The 19,905-nt window shown below is 43.8% G+C and overlaps 1 protein-coding gene across 1 annotated transcript in view; it reads right to left on the bottom strand.

The window, feature by feature from the left end:
- Positions 1-18,567, bottom strand: part of LOC124595240 (macrophage mannose receptor 1-like) — a 77,514-nt gene extending 58,947 nt beyond the window's left edge. Inside the window, exon 1 of the mRNA XM_047133899.1 lies at positions 18,541-18,567. The gene's annotated coding sequence lies outside the window, so the exon portion shown is untranslated. The remainder of the gene's footprint in view (positions 1-18,540) is intronic.
- Between the last annotated feature and the right edge of the window lie 1,338 nt (positions 18,568-19,905).

Raw genomic sequence — 19,905 nt, 5'->3', positions numbered from 1 at the left:
TCTGATAATCTTCCCATAACACACTTTAAGAGTGTCTGTCATGTTCTAAGTGAGTTTGTCCTGTTCGCCAGTCCCAAATCCATCGTAGAACTTTTTGCCCTTTATATCACTGACAAAAGTCACACATCATATACGAAGCCAAAGTGTACACATCACAGCCGTTTAAATGTATCCTGTGCAAGTTTGCCTGAAAGTAGAGTGGAATATCTATTCAGCGAGTAAGTATTGATGTACTGCTTCAAAAAGTGTGTTTGTCAGGAAGGTCGCGGCAGTCATTTAATTACTTTTCAGGAACATCTGTTGCGATTTCATCACTGAAACTTTGAGAACTTATTGTTCATTAATTTGTACTAATATACAAAAAATAAATAAAAAATTGACATTTTCGTTCAATTCCATTAACGTCTCTCATTACGATAGTTCCCTCAATTTATTTAGTTGCGTATTCGATTTAGACCATAGTCACATAGACAACAGTAATGTTTGTGATGCTTCTGGCGTCTTATCTGCACAAACGACTAGTTTTTCGGCTTCTCACGTGACAATGTGTCACTTTGTGATGATCAGTGGCACATTTCTAATTCGTATTCATAGTTGATTACATCAATTCTTTTGTTTTCAAGATGAATCAGTAGCTGCAGTGCCAGTGTGTTGTAATTTGGTATAATACACGCTGTTGCTCTCTTTAGATTTTTGTGCTTTCTTCTGTCCTTGTGGAGCTGGGATAAGGTGTGATTGTATGGCACGAATTTTTTCTGATTCATGCGGGCTGGGAGTTTTTGATTCGGTTTAACTGTGTTTTAAGATATTTTATTGCCCATTTTATTAGTGTAAGCCTTCAGTTAATTTCGATGATTATCAGGCATTTTCATACCTTTCCAGATAATGATATAACCTCTTAACATCTGTATTAATGGCCAGAGGAACTCATGAAGTTATCTCCACTGTTCCTGCAAAATAATAAAAAATTGTAAATACAGGCTACCTTATTTTTTGCTTCGGAAAGACAACTACAACCACAATTTCCCTTCATCAGGACATGCGCTTTATCTTTTGAATATGGGTAATATATTTCACAGCGTGGCAGTGTCGCTTCGGACATATGAGCAAGAAGATGAGTAATCTCATTTCTCACTAAGAACATTTCATCATATACGTGTTCTCAAAACATCGAAAACGCTTTGTATCAAAGGCACATTGAATCTTGTAATGGTGTGAGTTTAATCACGCAGAATCACCCAGGAGTATTCTTCACAGATGAATCACCTAAAACATGAACCGCAAATTTTGTGGAAATGAAAAGTGTTATTGATGTGCAGTTTTCACGGAATGAATTGGTAGTCAGGAGCTCGAATTGTTAAGCCGAACAACAAATTGTAATAATACTTAGAAACGGTATTTTTTGTGCTAACATATACTTTTTCAAATGGAACAATGCCTGTTGACATCAACAAACTAAAAAGTACTCTAAATTAGATTTTCAGTGATGTTTATTGTAGGAATCTAATGCGAGTAGTTCACGACGTATCGTACACTGGAAAGCTTCGACTCCGACACTTGTTTGTGACATTCAGTCTGTGTTGTTGGTAGGTTCGATGTGGCTATGTCTGCTTACAGTGTGCTTGTGTGTTCCTTGAGTGCAATGCGACTTGCTAGTGTGTGACAGTCCAAGCAATAAGTCTTAAGTGAACGATGGGGTTAATCAACGCAGAAAAAGCCGAAATGCTTATGGTGTATGGAGAGTGTAGGAAGAATACAGTTCGTTCTTGTACGAAGACTGCGGCAAGCTATAAACGTCAACCAACTCGGCACATATTCATCAATGTCTACAACCAGTTACGTGAAAGTGATAGTGTAACACCTAGACAACGTAACAGAAGGAAATAAGCGACGTCAGAACAGTGGAAAATTAATATTCTTGCTGCTGTTACAGTCGGTCTGCGCGTTAGCTCCGCGCAATCACACGAGGAAGTGGCGTGAGTCAGGTAAGTATCTTACTCATTCTCCGTCGACATGCACTACTGGCCATTAAAATTGCTACACCAAGGAGAAATGCAGATGATAAACGGGTATTCACTGGACAAATATATTATACTAGAACTGACATGTGACTATATTTTCACGAAATTTGGGTGCATAGATTCTGAGAAATCAGTACCCAGAACAACCACCTCTGATTGTAATAACGGCCTTGATACGCCTAGGCATAGAGTCAAACAGAGCTTGGATGGCGTGTGCAGGTACAGCTGCCCATGCAGCTTCAACACGATACCACAGTTCATCAAGAGTAGTGACTGGCGTATTGTGACGAGCCACTTTCTCGGACACCACTGACCAGACGTTCTCAGTTGGTGAGAGATCTGGAGAATGTGCTGGCCAGGGCAGCAGTCGAACATTTTCTGTATCCAGAATGGCCCGTACAGGGCCTGCAACATGCGGTCGTGCATTATCCTGCTGAAATGTAGGGTTTTGCAGGGATCGAATGAAGGGTAGAGCCATGGGTCGTAACACATATGAAATGTAACGCCCACTGTTCAAAGTGCCGTCAATGCGAACAAGAGGTGACCGAGACGTGTAACCAATGGCACCCCATACAATTACGCCGGGTGATACACCAGTATGGCGATGACGAATACATGCTTCCAATGTGCCTTCACCGCGATGTCGCCAAACACAGATGCGACCATCATGATGCTGTAAACAGAACCTGGATCCATCCGAAAAAATGATGTTTTGCCATTCGTGCACCCAGGTTCGTCGTTGAATACACCATCGCCGGCGATCCTGTCTATGACAGCGTCAAGGGTAACCGCAGCCATGGTCTCCGAGCTGATAGTCCATGCTCCTGCAAACGTCGTCGAACTGTTCGTGCAGATGGTTAGCTTCCAAACGTCCCCAGCTGTTGACTCAGGGATCGAGACGTGGCTGCACAATTCGTTACAGCCCCGCGGATAATATGCTTGTTATCTCGACTGCTAGTGATACGAGGCCGTTGGGATCCAGCACGGCGTTCCGTATTACCCTCCTGAACCCAACGATTCCATACTCTGATAACAGTCATTGGATCTCGACCACGCGAGTAGCAATGTCGCGATACGATAAACCGCAATCGCGATAGGCTACAATCCGACCTTTATCAAAGTCGGAAACGTGATGGTACGCATTTCTCCTCCTTACACGAGACATCACAAGAACGTTTCACCAGACAACGCCGGTCAACTGCTGTTTGTGTGTGAGAAATCGGTTGGAAACTTTTCTCATGTCAGCACGTTGTAGGTGTCGCCACCTGCGCCAACCTTGTGTGAACGCACTGAAAAGCTAATCATTTGCATATCACAGCATCTTCTTCCTGTCGGGTCAATTTCGCGTCTGTAGCACGTCATCTTCGTGGTGGTGCAATTTTAATAGCTGTAGTGTAGGTTCCATTCCTAACACATCTGTCTCCATCAAGAGCTGCTTGGAAATGATTATGAGAATCCTGTTCACTTCTGTACATGGAAATGAAGACAGTATACTCCAGACGTATCATGTATCTTGTTTAGTGATGAAACCATAGTTACCAATCAGGGCCTGGTAAACTATTGGTATGTTGACGATCGTGGTTGGCTGCGTCAGGTGGAACGTCAGCATCCATAGACTGTAACCGTGTGCTGTTAGTGAATCGCCAGCTCATTGGACCGTTTTTCATAGATGAAACACTGAACTCTCACAAGTTTCGCAGCCTGCTGACAGATCATCTTCCACGAATGCTACAAGACGTTCCTCTGCAGCCTAGGGGGAACCTGTGGTACCAACATGATTGCTTTCCAGCCCATAGCGTACGACGTACTACAGTATGCCTACACGAATTGTTTCCTAATCGTTGGATTGAACGCATTGAACCTTGGCCATCCTGTTCCCCGGATTTTAGAGACTTGGGGACAACTTTCGGTGGGGAAAGCTGAAAGACGCTGTCTATAAGCGAATTCTAATGCTCAGATCAAATTAACAGATAGCACGTAATACTCTATAAATTCTGTAGAACTGAAAGGGTAAAGAAATCTGCTACTAAAACACAGTTACAGAGTGAGCTTCAGTCCATAGGCTTTCAATGCATAGTCCTTTTTTTTAATACCAACTACCCCCGATGATATGCAACGACGTATTACTATCCCCTTCTTGGACATCTCCACTGAAACGCTAGCACGTGTGCAGAAGTCGTTCCAATATCGGACTGGAAGCGTGTATTGCTGCTGCCGGTAGTCAGTCTGAACACAACCGCGGCTTTCAGCTGTCTCGTTGCTGGTCAGAATTCATATAAATAGTGTATGCATTAGTGTTATTCTTTAGTGTACAAGTGTCTGTGTGGGAAGATTTCAAAATACGATATCTCTCAAACGACTCGCTCTAGACACCTGCAACAAACACACTGACAGTTTCATTTACCCCACTTCTAGTATGTTAATGTTAACAGACAATGATACATTTACAAAAGTGTATCTTTGCATAAAAAAACTTTCTCAATATTAATACAATCTGGTTTTTGGCTAACAACACGAGTCCCTGATTAGCAACCGTTTCTATGAAAACCGTACATCAACAGCACTTTCCACTTCCGCAATATTTGCAATGTAAGGTTTACGTGACACACCCCATAAATGGTGGATTCGCACTAATATGACCACCACATGTGTGCGACATCAACGTGCAAGAACCACTCACAGACGGGACGTAGCAGCACTGCAGCACTAGCGGTGGAGAGAGTATATAAAGCGCGTAAATCGTCCCGGTGGAGGGGGGAGGGGGGGGGGGGGTTAAGGAGGAAAAGAGTGCTGTCGTTCTTCTAACACCGAAACGGAGCGATTTATCTGACGTTCAAAAGGATGCAATAATTTGCTTTCGCTCCACGGGTGGAAGCATTTCCGAAACGGCTGATTCCGTAAACTGCTCGCGTACCACCGTAGTTAAAATATGCCTTGCATGTTGAAATGGCACTGTCGAAAACGGGCTCCCAGGCGTGATGTAGTACGGACTATACATGACACAGGTGAACGACGATTGCGAAGATGTGTACAGGAGAGTGGAGCGCAACTAATGAGCAACTGGCCGCTCAGATGAACCTAGGGGCTACCAAAAGTGTCTCCAACAACCTTCAGCGAACGTTGCTGCTTATGGGTCAATGCATTAGGGGCCTGGTTCGTGCATCCATACTGACTGCTGTTCAGTCGCAAATAGGGCTGGAATTATCACACGAGTACCTCAACTGGTCGTCCACAGACGGCTACAGGTGGCTTTTATAGATGAATCGCGTTTTATGCGCCGTCGGACAGATTGCCGTCGGCGCGTACGGTGTGAAACGTCTTTAAGCAAATAAAGACTGGAAAGTAGCACAGGTCACACCAATATTGAGGAAAGGAAATAGAAGTAACCCATTTAATTACAGACACATATCACTGACCTCAATTTGCAGTAGTATTTTGGAGCGTATACTGTACTCGAACATTATGAATCACCTTGAATAAAATGAGTTATTGATACATAACCAAAACAGATTCACAAAATATCGTTCTAGGGATACTCTTTATTCCCATGAAGTAATGAGTGCTGTCGACAAGGGATCTCAGATCGATTCCATATTCCTAGATTTACAGAAGGCTTTTGATACCGTTCGTCACAAGTGACTATTAATCAATTGCGTGCATATGGAGTATCGTCTCAGTTGTGTGACTGGATTCGCGATTTCCTCTCAGAGAGGTCACAATTCGTAGTGATACATGATAATTCATCGAGTAGAACAATAGTGATATCTGGCGTTCCGCAAGGTAGTGTCGTACCGAGCGAGGTGGCGCAGTGCTTAAACACTGGACTCGCATTCGGGAGGACGACGGTTCAATCCCGCGTCCGGCCATCCTGATTTAGGTTTTCCGTGATTTACCTAAATCGCTCCAGGCAAATGCCGGGATGGTTCCTTTCAAAGGGCACGGCCGACTTCCTTCCCCGTCCTTCCCTCAACCAATGAGACTGATGACCTCGCTGTCTGGTCTCCTACCCCAAAACAACCCAACCCAAGGTAGTGTCATAGACACTATGCTGTTCCTAATTTACGTAAATGATCTAGGTGATAATCTGAGCAGCCCCCTTAGATTGTTTGCAGCTGATGCTGTAATTACCTTCTAGTACAATCACCAGACGATCAATTCCAATCACAAAATGATCCAGAGAGAATTTGTCAATGTGCAAGAAGTGGAAATTGATACTAAACAAAGAAAAATGCGAGGTCATCGACATATAAATCCGATCAATTTTGGGTATACTATAAATCGCACAAATATAAGGGCTGGCAATTCGACTAAATACCTAGGAATTACAATTACGAGCAACTTAAATTGGAGAGACCACGTAGATGATATTGTGGGGAAGGCGAAACAAAGATTGCGCTTTGTGGGCAGAACACTTCGAAGATGCGAGAAATCCACTAAAGAGACAGCCTACATTAGCCTTGTCCGTCCTCTGCTGGAATATTTCTGCGCTGTATGGGATCCTTACCAGGTACGGTTTACGGAGGACATCGAAAAAATGCAAAGAAGGGCAGCTCGTTTCATGTTGTCGCGGAATAGGGCTGAGAGTGCCACTGATATGATACGCGAGTTGGGGTGGCAGTCACTGAAACAAAGGCGGTTTTCTTTGCGGCGAGATCTATTTACGAATTTTCAATCACCAACTTTCTCTTCCGAATGCGAAAATATTTTGTTGACACCCACCTACGTAGGGGAGAAATGATCATCATAATAAAAATAAGATAAATGAGAGCTCCAACGGAAAGTTTTAGGTGTTCCTTTAGTTAGTTCTCACACGCTCCTCGTGAACAATCGAGGTAATGTGAAGTAACTATCGAACAATTTCGTATCTTTACTGATGAACTGACACCAAGAATACTCAGCCGACGAGGCCAAGAATCAAAGATATGCACAGTGCGAGATCGAGGTAACGGGACCAATCGCATATCAGGTACGACCTGTCATTGCTGAAAATGTCGGAAGGGTGATACTATATACTGCCACACACAAAATTGGTTTCTGGATGGTGGTATATGCACTAGACGAACAACTACATGATTAATGACCGATGAGGAAAGAAATATTGGTCCACACATATGTGTTCGCTGGAGCACACACAAGCGAAGGTGTGCTTATTCGTGGCTGGGCGAGCGATACGAGAAATGAGGGCAGGTGCTTCTTTGATCTGTCAGAATGGTGGAATACACTACCGTACACCAAAAATTAGCGTCAGAGTCGTTCCAGACACGTAAATGTATACGTGTAGAGTACCGCACTCTTCCGTGTTTTTGCAAGTGGAACTGTAAACAAAAGAGTTGGATTAAAACTTTACGTCTCGTTGTCAATGATATATTTGTCGTTGAGTCACTGGTGAACTTAGCCAAGAATGCAAAAGATCCTTCTATCTAGCCAACAACTGCATGGACCTTATCCAGTCTCTGATGCCTGATACAAAACAGATCACTGGATGTGGAAGTACTAATTCTTCTCCTGTGACTACGTTCTCTACGGCTTTCTTTCTTCCACCATCTTGTTCAGCCGTTCATATGAGATATTTATTGTTGTTCATTTTCTGTGCCATCTACAGTTTTGATTTTCTTAGTTGTGTTCCAAACATACTGTTACCCTTAGTAGCATTTTCTTTATGTCTTATTATACTTCTCTCTTTTAAGAAACCTTTCCGACCCACTCAATGATAGTTCACGACTACCATATGCAAAAGTAGTGTGAATTTCTCGTGAGTGCCCGATAGAGGCACAATGAAACAGCACAGTTCATCTCACCGACCGAATTAAGAAACAAAGGGATTATGACTTGAAGCGCACTCAGCAATTGTGTTTTAGTAGAATATTTATTTACCTTTATCCACAGCATTTCTAGGGTATTATGTGCGATCTGTTAAAATGATGTAAGCAACAGACTTCATTTGGAGCGTAAGATAAGAAGAAAATCAGTGAAATACAGCTCTCAAGCAACATAACATATGACATACATTCTCTAATGATTTTCAAATAATTAAACTATTTGAATTCAGAAAGTAAGTCATTACCACTGGAGGATAAACTTTTGTTAGAAGATGTCAATGTTCTTCGCCATTTAACTACTTATTTCAAAGAAATATCTCATTAAAGACAACGTGAGACAGGAAAAGCACTTCTTTCAAGTAAGGCAATTACACTATGGGGAGGTTTCATAATTGTTGGTGCATGTAATTTTGCACAACGACGTATGACTTTGCTCATAACCACTTGTGGCAAGATGTGAACGATGTATCAACTTACAAACTAAAACCTGAAGCCACCTAGAATTCTGCTGTAATTAAAGGACACTGAAGAGAGCGTCTTCCATGTTGGAAGACGACGAAGCAATCAGGCAGCTGCTGGCAGACAAATGCAGTTACGCTACCATCGCTATGGATTTCGCTTTGGTCGTTGCAAACCTTGGTTCTTCGTAGCTGTCGATGCTGTGCCGCTGCTGTTTCTCATACTGAGAAGCGATGTGCACTCTCTGTAGATCGGGCGCACAAGGCGCAGGTGTGCCGGGGTTCACGAGGAAATGTTCCCGCCCCCTCCCCGCCATCCACGCAACGAGCTTGTGACGTCACACAATCCGGCTTGTCCGCACACTTCGCGAACGCTCGCCTCCGTGCAAGAAGGCCCACGGCAAATGAATACGTAATTGCAAGGGTATCCACTGAAGGTCAAGGTCTTAACTTTGTCGCGTGCTGTGGAGACTTTACAAGCATTTCAACGTACAGTGTGAAGTTTTTACACTCGTCAGGGTTACTCGCTGCCCGCCGGAGACGGCTGCTGGCACTCGTGCGAGCTGCAGTCTCACGTGTTGTGACGCGCGCAGCAACTGCCTGTGCTTCTCGTGAGCCTCGAGAGCGCGGAGTGACGTCGACGACGGCTCGCTGCTCTTTCGGCGTATGGCGCCACCAGGCGGTTATTCCCCTGTCAGAAGGAAGTCGCACGGCGCTAGCAGCGGCGGGTGAGGGCTTCATCGCGATGCTCGCCTTCTGCTCGAGGCCTTGACTGTCGGTGAGTTACTGCTGATCATTCACAGCAGAGCCAATGAAACCCTCCGCACATACAGTATGTTTGTAAAAATCGATAAACACGAAATATCTTAGCCAAAGATAACTCTAACATTTCGTTTCGGATGTATGTGCACTAGCTTAAGCCACGCCTAAAATACACTACTGGCCAATAAAATTGCTACACCAAGAAAAGATGCAGATGATAAATGGGTATTCATTGGAAAAATATATTATGCTACAACTGACATGTGATTACATTTTCACGCAGTTCAGGTGCATCGATCCTGAGCAATCAGTACCCAGAACAACCATCTCTGGTCCTAATAACGGCCTTGATACGCCTTGGCATTGAGTCAAACTGAGCTGTACAGGTACAGCTGCCCATGTAACTTCAACACGATGCTACACTTCATCAAGAGTAGTGACTGGCGTATTGTGATGAGCCAGTTGCTCGGCCACCATTGACAAGACATATTCAATTGATGAGAGATATGGAGAATGTGCTGACCACGGCAGCAGTCGAACATTTCCTGTATCCAGAAAGGCCCATACAGGAACAGCAATATGCGGTCGTGCACTATCCTGCTGAAATGTAGGGTTTCGCAGGGATCGAATGAAGGGTAGAACCACGAGTCGTAACACATCTGAAATGTAATGTCCACTGGTCAAAGTGCCGTCACTGCGAACAAGTGGTGACCGAGACGTGTACCCAATGGCACCCTATACCATCAGGCCGGGTGATACACTGGTATGGCGATGATGAATACACGCTTCCAGTGTGCCTTCACCGCGATGTCACCAAAATAGGATCCGAGCGTCATGATGCTGTAAACAGAACCTGGATTCATCCGAAAAAATGACGTTTTACTATTCGTGCACTCAGGTTCGTCGTTGAGTACACCATCGCAGGCGCTCCTGTCTGTGATACAGTGTCAAGGGTAACCGCAGCCATGGTCTCCGAGCTGATAGTCCATGCTGCTGCAAACGTCGTCGAACTGTTCGTGCAGATGGTTGTTGTCTTGCAAACGTCCCCATCTGTTGACTCAGGGATCGAGACGTGGCTGCACGATCCGTTACAGCCATGCGGATAAGGTGTCTGTCATCTCGACTCCTAGTGATGCGAGGCCGTTGGGATCCAGCACGGCGTTCCGTATTACCCTCCTGAACCCACCCATTCCATATTCTGCTAACAGTCATTGCATCTCGACCAACGCGAGCAGCAATGTCGCGATACGATAAACCGCAGTCGCGATAGGCTACAATCCGACCTTTATCGAAGTCGGAAACGTGATGGCAAGCATTTCGTCTCTTTACACGAAGCATCCCAACAACGTTTCACCAGGCAACGCCGGTTAACTGCTGATTGTGTATGAGAAAGCGGTCGGAAACTTTCCTCATATCAGCACGTTGTAGGTGTCGCCACCGGCGCCAGCCTTGTGTGAATGGTCTGAAAAGCTAATCATTTGCATATCGCAGCATCTTCTCCCTGTTGGTTAAAATTCTCGTCTGTAGCATGTCATCTTCGTGGTGTAGCAATTTTAATGGCCAGTAGTGTACGTCGCCAGAAAAGAAGTCAAACCAATCGTACCAGTGGGACATTGACATGGTAATTCTTTATTGTTTGTAAACCGTTACTTACATGTCCATTTGCTTGATGAGCATAACGCTCATTTACAAACAAGGTTTGTACGCAGTAATTATTGACGTAAAATGTTTGATGTAGGGGAAGGAGAGATCTATCAAGTGAGTTGCCGGATAATCTGATTAGACTGACTCTTGTAAACCACCTAAGAATATTCCGCTACGAGCTTGGCTGTCTGCAGAATTACACAAATCGCTCCCGCCTTCAGATGTAGTTGCACAACCCGCATCCTGAATGACACCATTTCTGGGAACCATAATTTCATCGGTTGGAGGTCACGAGGACTTAAAATGTGAACTATCTATTAGATGGTGATAGTAGGACGGTCTCTCTTGCCATTTTCACTGTCAATCCTTAAGCTCTTCAAACACATCGTGTAGTATATGTAGGTCTCCTTGTTTTCAGCTACTGATTCAGTACCAAATTATTCCTGAGGTGGCGTGATAGGCAAATACTTGACAGAAAAGGTTATAGTTAGCGAGTCCATCGAATATTCCACTGATAACCTCATAGCTTCATTTTGCCAGGGCAACAAAAGGAAATTTCACAAGGCAAGACCGCTAAAAGAAACATTTCTTTGGATCACCTGTTTGGACAGAGTAACGCTGCCGTAATCGGATCTTATGCATTAAAATATTACAACACATTGACCATCACTGTTGAAACTCGTTTCACGTTGCTTGCACACTTCCCAGTTCCATGAAGATCTCTACATATACTTGCACCTACTGGGACGTGTATATGCAATATGAAACGACTAGCAACACCGATGGACAATATGTTGTAATATTTTAAAGTATAACATCCGATGACATCAGCGTAGCTTATGTCGAAACAGGTCATCCAGTAAATTGTTTTTTAGCGATCTTGGCTTGTGAGGTTTTCTTCAGTTAGCAGATCGCCCTCGTACTGACAATGTCAGGAATCTGCGACTTCTGATCTTTAAGGACCAAATTATGATGGTTCCTGATTCAGTCTGAAACGCAGGCCACTGCACATACACATGCCAGAAAACGACGTTAATGAGAGGAATGGAGGATACAAATAATTTAAATGCTGTGAAGTAGTGGTGTAAAAAAAGGGAGGAGGAAGAAAACAATAGGAGCGAGGACTCAGATAAGTGTAAAGCCCCCTAAGATTCTATTACTTTTTGAGCTCATGGTAACCATAACGCATGGGTGAACGTCTGTTCAGTCACTGTGATGACCTACAAACTCAGTGATATTACTGAAAATAATTAACTATACCTCAAGAGAAATTCTCAAGGCAGCACTGAAAAACCAACGTAAAATTAAAAAGAAAAAGAAAAAAAATGTGTTCAACCTGGGGCAACAATTAAAAAACGAATTGTTACCTAAGAAATATTTACGTAAATTTAACGTGCTAACTACATTAAAAACAAGGAGGCTGCGTGAAATCCACATAATCTTTTACCTTGAAAACATACTTGATATTAACACGAAAAAGATCTTCCGTATTCTATCGACTTCTGTATAGATTAACTCGCTGGTGAATTAAATATAACGACACTCCATAGGACACCAAATGTGTGCCACGTAACAAATACAGTGTACTACACCACTTCCAGTACCCTTTAATGTAGGAAGGAAAATTGGCAACACCTCTCTCTACGAATTCGAGTTTCACTTACTTTATAGTTGTGGATAATAGATACGGTGTCCGTTTCAGGAAGTAATGAGTTTCTTCACTCTTGGAACTTGTACTCTAGTAATTCTTTAATCTAAAATTCTGTGCATGCACCACGCCTTTTTACTTGTAAAGTTCCTATCCTACAAGTGTACAATGTGAGTTCTGAGGTAGACCTTGTTGCACATGCACAGTAACCACTTGCCAACGGAGAATTCCACTCAGCTGTGTTATTATTCACTAAATGGTCACACAGCTTACGACGTTTTCCGTTCTTGAGTTAGTGAAGCCAGTACTGTTGACTCAGTGCAGTCTGTACTTTGTTGCAGATTTAATAGTACATAGACGTTGTCTTACAAGAATGTGGTATCGACGCTTCCAGGACAGTCAAAGTGAAAAGAAAATATATCTGATCGATCGCAGATTTCTGAGGAAGATGATAGGAGAATTTGGGGGTTTTTCAAGCAGAGCACACCGACACCTAATCGTCGATGTGTCACCCTTAAACTCACTTTTTGGTGACATAACAAGAGAAAAATGAAACTACACAGACTACAGCTTCTGCAGGCACTTGCCTGTAATGCCAAAGGGAGTAAATACCATGAAGAGCCAAAGAAACTGGTACACCTGTCTAATGTCCAGTAGGTACTTCGCGAGCACGTAGAAGTGCCGCAACACGACGTGGCATTGACTCGACTAATGTCTGAAGTAGTGCTGAAGGGAAGTGACACCATGAATCCTGCAGGGCTGTCCATAAATCCGTAAGAGTACGAGTGGGTGGAGATCTCTTCTGAACGGCACGTTGCAAGGCATGCCAGATATGCTCAATAATGTTCATGTCTGTGGAGTCTGGTGGCTAGCAGAAGTGTTGAAACTCAGAAGAGTGTTCCTGGAGCCACTCTGTAGCAATTATGGACGTTTGGGATGCCGCATTGTCCTGCTGGAATTGCCCATCGGAATGCACAAAGGACATCAATGGATGCATGTGACCAGACAGGATTCTTACGTACGTTTCACCCGTCGGAATCATCGTATCTAGACGAATCAGAGGTCCCGTATCACTCCAACTGCACACACCCCACACTACTGCAGAGCCTCCACTAGCTTGAACAGTCCCCTGCTGACATGCAGGGTCGATGGATTCATGAGGTGGTCTCCGTACTCATACACGTCCATGCGTTCGAAACAATTTGAAACGACACTCATCCGACCAGGCAACATGTTTCCAGTCATCAACAGTCCAATGTCGGTGTTGACGGGTCCAGACGAGGCGTGAAGCTTTGTGTCGTGCAGTCATCGAGGGTACACGAGTGGGCTTTCGCCTCTGAAAGCCTATATCGCTGATGTTTCGTTAAATGTTTCGCACGCTGGCACTTGTTCGTAACCCAGCATTGAAATCTGCAGCAATTCGCGGAAGGGTTGCAATTCTGTAACGTTGAACGGTTCTCTTCAGTAGTCGTTGGTCCCGTTCTTGCTGGATCTTTTTCAGGCCGCAGCAATGTCGGAGATTTGATGATTTACCAGATTCCTGAGATTCCCTGTCACTCGTGAAAATGCCGTACGGGAAAATCCTCACCTCATGCTAATTCGGAGATGCTGTGTCCCACCGCTCGTGCTTCGACAGTAACACCACGGTCAATCTCGCTTAAATCTTGAAAACTTGCCATTATAGCAACACTAACCGATCTAACAACTGCGCCAGACACTTGTCTTATATAGGCACTGCCGACAGCAGTGCCGTATTCTGCCTGTTTACATACCTCTGTATTTGAATACACATGCCTATTCCAGTTTCTTTGGTGCTTCAGTGTAGTCCTGGACATTATATAAGAAGATAAAGACTTCATTTCAACACCAGTTCTTGGTAATGAAGTCACGGTTCAAGTGAGTGGTCGCTTGAGTGATTAACATGTGTCGCTCTTGGAAACAGTTGCTCATGTGGAAGCAATGAACATCACCGATGTTGGATCTGTTTTGCTGATACGACTAGAATTGTGTTTTCCTACTTTACGACGTCGAAATCCGAATGACACACCGAAACCTCGCCCGTGAGTTTCCTGAATAAATGTGGACATCAGCTAGACTTCTAGCAAGATGAACAGTATCATTGGTATGGCATGGATTGTCCGTTCATTTATGAATGTCTTTTTTCGGTAGTGATGGATTCGTCGATGATGTGTACGTCACCGATTACGGATCCCTCACATCTCAATCGTATGCCTGTTTCATGTAAGCAAAGCTCATGCGCAGACCTTGGGTTGAGGTTCAGTAGTCACACTTCTTTGCTGTCTCACTGCCCCATAAGAACACTCGAAGTCAATTAAAAATTACGGTGCACCACCAACGAATAATCCCAATGAGAAATCAGTAGATGTGACGTACACGCACGGATAAACAAATGAGTACAGTTGCAGAAAAAATGGATTATTTATTCAAGAGAAAGTGCTTCCCAAATTGAGAAAGTCAGTGACGCTTTGGTCCACCTCTGACCCTTATGCAAGTAATTCTTCGGTTTGGCATTGATTGGTAGAGTTGTCGGATGTCTTCTGAGGCATATTGTCCCAAATTTGTCGAGTTGGTACGTTACATCATCAACATCCTGAGCTGGATGGAGGGCTTTGACCATAATGCTCCAAACGCTCTCTATTGGGGAGAGATCTTGCTACTTTGTTGGATAGGGTAGGGTTTGGCAAAAATAAGTTAGTCACTAGAAATCTCACCGTTGGCGGGAAGGGGTTATCTTGCTGCCATGGAGGACAAAAAAGTGGATCGTAGAATATCGTCGATCTAACGCTGTCCTCTAATGGTGCCACGCATGACAACCAAAGTGCTCCTCCTAGGAAATGAAATGGCACCTCAAAGCATCACATCTGGTTGTCAGGCCGTATGGCAGATGACAGGTTAGTACCCCTCTCCTCTCCACGACGTCTCCAGACACGTCTTCACTGGTCATTGGGGCTCATTTCGAAGCGAGACTCATCAATGAAGACAGTTGTAATCCAGTCAATGAGATTCCAGGCTTCGATAACTACCAAAAATGTATGTGAAGACGCCCAGGAGAGCGATGGGATACCAACGTGACTGTCACCTGCAATATGGCCCGAAAACCAGAAGTGATAGCATGACCGCTCTGGTTGTCATCCGCGGCACCCTTACAGCACAGCGGTATGTCGACGATATTTTACGTCCACTTTTGTCGCCCTTCACGACAAGCCATCCTGGGCTTACATTTCAGCAAGATAATGGCCATCCGCACACGGCGAGAGTTTCAAATGTTTGTCTTCGCACTTGCCAAACCCTGCCTTGGCCAGTACGGTCGCCAGATCTCTCCCCAATTGGGAACGTTTCGAGCGTTATGGGGAGGGCCCTCCAACTAGCTGGGGATTTTGGCGATCTAACACAATGATTGACAGAGTTTAGCACGATATCCCTCACAACGACATCCAACATTTCTATCAATCAGTGACAAGCCGAATAATTGTTTTCATAATGCCAGAGATGGACCAACGAGTTATTGACCTGCTTAATCCGTGAAGCTCTTTCTCTCGAATAAATTACCGAAAGTTAGTAAACTTGTAACTCTTTTTTTTGTTAATATTCAGATTTCTGTAGCGTTCGGATAATTCCTTCGTGGTGTGTCACCTAATTTGTCTTAGACTGTATAACTTGCGTCAACCTCACTTCAAAAGTTCCACAGACATCTACGATTTCAACAATATTGGTGATAAAATGTCTGAAATGTTTTAGTACAGTATTAATTTCTTTACAGCTATGTGTATTATATCGCTGTAGTATAGCATACAAGAAATTGCAATTTAGAGAAATCTAGTAAATGAACAGTATATATCCGAAAATTTGAGAAGTAGTTGTGGCATACAATTAATTTAAGAACTATAATAGTCACAATCTCGCATTACACTGACAATGTAATTATTTTCGCAGTATGCATCTAAGTGAGTACCAATCATATCCAGTAGATCAGTAAGCACTATGACTGTGAACACAGATCACTAGTGGGTGGCTATGAGGCGTGTAGATCAGGGAGATGCGGTTTCAGCCTAAGTTTTGGAAGTCATCCTTGTTTTTAAACTTCCGTGCTTCAAAAGGTTAGTAGGGAACGCTAATTAGACCACTTTATTGTCCATTTTTCTGTCTGTCCGGCTTTAAAACCCGTTTTTCCAAGGAACGGGTAAAGGTATCAATTTGAAATTTGTATCAAATACTAAGATCTATGATGCCTTGGCGTTGTAAATAATTCAAGCTTATAAGTTAATGCAATCAAAAGATACGGTCATATAGGTCACAAACTTTGATACTCGCAGACTCGATCAACTTATAGATGAACAATATGTATCCTTGTCTAGCATGATCATGTAACTGTGCCGGCACGGTAACTGAACGTGATGTCTCGAATCTGGTAAATGAAATGATCGTAAGGCATTGTTGGGCGGCAGGTCCCATTCGGGGAAGTTTGGCCGCCAAGTGCAAGTCTTATTACAGTCGGCGCCACGTTGGGCGACTTTCGGCCGATTATGGGGATGAAATGATGATGAGGACAACACAACACCCGGTCCACGAGCAGAGAAAATCTCCAACCCGGCCGCGAATCGAACCTGGGCCCAGTGCATGGGAGGCAAGCTCGTTACCACCCAGCTAAGCAGGCGACCACGGGTCAGGTGGCTCTCTGTAATAAAAAGAAACTAAGTATTCAATGATCAGCTAGATGTGCTGTCATGTGACGTCTGCGAAGACCAAATGCCGAGAACAATAACGAATAGAATGGGGAAAGAATTTGAAAAAAATGTGGGATCGAATCTCGACAGGATCAAGGACTTTTCTGTTTTCGTTTTAACAAAGCCTTCAACTGTTATCAACAGGAGAAGCTGCCTGCAGCAACGTGTGGTTCGGATTCCACATTAAACTATGAGTGGCCTTTCCGCGGTTGAATGCCTAGGTTGTTAGGGACGCGCAGTTCGCCCAAGTGGCGTGGATTTGTTGTTGACAGGAGGAACAGTAAGCCTGTGAATGCGCCCCTTTACCTGCCTAGTATGTGCGCAGGATATTAACTGGAAAGTACCCTGCATTAAACATAGCTTTTATTTTCTAGAATCTCATATCATTTGCGAGGCTCTACGCTTCATGCTTTCTTATTCTCTGGACGTTAGCTGTGAAATTTGGAAAATTGTGGGTGTAAAAATGCAAAGTCTTCTAAAATGTTTTGTCATTTCTTGGATGGGGAACGGGGTGGTATGAACCACCTCATTACCCCCCCCCCCCCTACCCCTTCCACTACGGATCTGTCCCTGGGACAGGTCACACAAAATGCTTGTGTTTCGTTGGCCTTAAAAAAGAAGTGATAACACCCGATGATCACTGTGTATCACCATAAGGTTCAATGCACCTGGGAGGAGTTCTTTAAAATTTTATTTTCTCTAAACAATTAGGTGGTTATACTAAACTGAATCGAAGGCATTCCCGACGTCAAGAATCACGTCGTGAACTTGGGCTTGTCCGGTTTCTGTGTTCTAGATCACGTTAAAAACACTCTGAGCACTATGGGACTTAACAAATGGTTTAATGGCTCTGAGCACTATGGGACTTAACTTCTGAGGTCATCAGTACCCTAGAACTTAGAACTACTCAAAACTAACTAACCTAAGGACATCACACACATCCATGCTCGAGGCAGGATTCGAACCTGCGACCGTAACGGTCGCGCGGTTCCAGACTGATCGCCTAGAACCGCTCGGCCATACTGGCCGGCATATCACGTTAATGAAGAGAGCTATATTACCTTAACGTGGCCTGTGGCGCAGGTAATGGCTACGTAATTCTTCATTTCCTGAACTCTATAAATCCAGTGACAGAAAAATATGTGTAACTCGTTCGGAGTGGTGTTCTGCTGATCCCTAGCAACACGCAGTTTCACGATAGCATTCTTCCTAACTGAATCTGAAAGATACGGTTATTAATGCCTTGCCTTCACGTCTGAAGATCACAAATTAGTTGAGTGCTTGATGATGAACGTCATCTGAAAATGAGGTGTCTACAAGTCTACGACTTTTGGGCGATTCTGACGCACGCATAATTTTGGATGAAAAAGAGCTATATGAATTGAGCGGCGCAAATCCCCATACCACATTTCGTACGCCAAAGCAAGCAGCATGTGTACTCACGTGCTGATGTGGACCGCAGGCGTCGCCTTGCTACCTGCGTCTGGTGCGTCATTCCTCTCTGCCAACCTGTTCTGACGCTCACTCGTTGCCCCCACCATATCGCAGCGCGACAGCGCTGCGTTTATCTCTTCCCGTCTTTGGCCACACTTCCCGCTAACGACTGGGCCATACCAGCGTTCAGTGAAATGTTTTCTTGCAACAGGTTCTTCAGACTGCTGGTGCGATGATAATGATATTTTGTTTGCGGGGTGCTCAACTGCGCGGTCATCAGCGCCCATACAAAGTCCCAATTTTTTCTCAGACCAATTTCTGTTTTACACAGTCCAATCTAGCCACTGTCATGAATGATGATGATGATGATGATGAAATGATGAGGACAACACAAACACCCAGTCCCCGGGCAGGGAAATTCCCCAACCCAGCTGGGAATGGAACCCAGGGCCCCGTTAATCCAGATGTAGCAACGCTAGCCACTACACCACAAGGTGCAGACTGCATGAACGATATGTACATATTAAGAGAAAAGCTTATGTTGATAATTGCAAATCCTACCGACACGTAATGTGTTTACATCTGTAACACCCCAATTATGGAACCCGTAATGAACACCCTTTTCTTGCAAAAAGAAATAGAAAAAAACAGTCATCCTGACAGTGATGACAGCTACTGATAACAAGATTTGCACTCTTGACAGTTTGATTAACAAGAATGTTATGTAAATACTAATGCTGCTTATCATAAAGAAAAGACTGGATTAAAGAATGCCATATGATACGAAACAGAAGCTTTAAAAAAAGAATTAAAAATTATTATTTACGAAGATTAAAGCCCAGACCATAAATTGACCAAAGACAACATTTATCCTAGAAGAGAGTTGTAGCCGCATCGAGCTGTAAGTTCGCTGTGACTACAAGTTAACTCGGCAATGGAGATGTTAACTTCACTTGTCTCCTGTACTCTTGCAACAGTAGTAAGCATGTTAAGCACTACCAGATTGTTTTATAACCGATCTGAAGTTTAAAAGTCTTACGGTTGAAAGTATTAGTCAGAAGTCGGACTGAAGTAAAATCATCTTTACCGTTTAGACAGATAACGGGATAGATGATATACGTGACAGAAAAATAACTCGTATGATTGTTGATTTGTGATGGGACTTAACCTTCGTGTTACTTAATAGTCACGAACATCAAAGGACACAGAAAGAGACTGATCGCCGACATAAACTCAATTATTAGATAAACGCAATCACGAAGAACTTACAAATGCGCCGTATTCTCAGAAGCTATCGTCAAAGTCACAATTGCTGATGCTAACAGACGCAATTCCCTGAATGAGAAATTAGTGTGTATGCTCAGTGTAGGAACA

This window comes from Schistocerca americana, chromosome 2 (genome assembly GCF_021461395.2).
Source record: "Schistocerca americana isolate TAMUIC-IGC-003095 chromosome 2, iqSchAmer2.1, whole genome shotgun sequence".
Lineage (NCBI taxonomy): Eukaryota > Metazoa > Arthropoda > Insecta > Orthoptera > Acrididae > Schistocerca > Schistocerca americana.
This window is presented reverse-complemented; position numbering and strand designations above follow the sequence as displayed.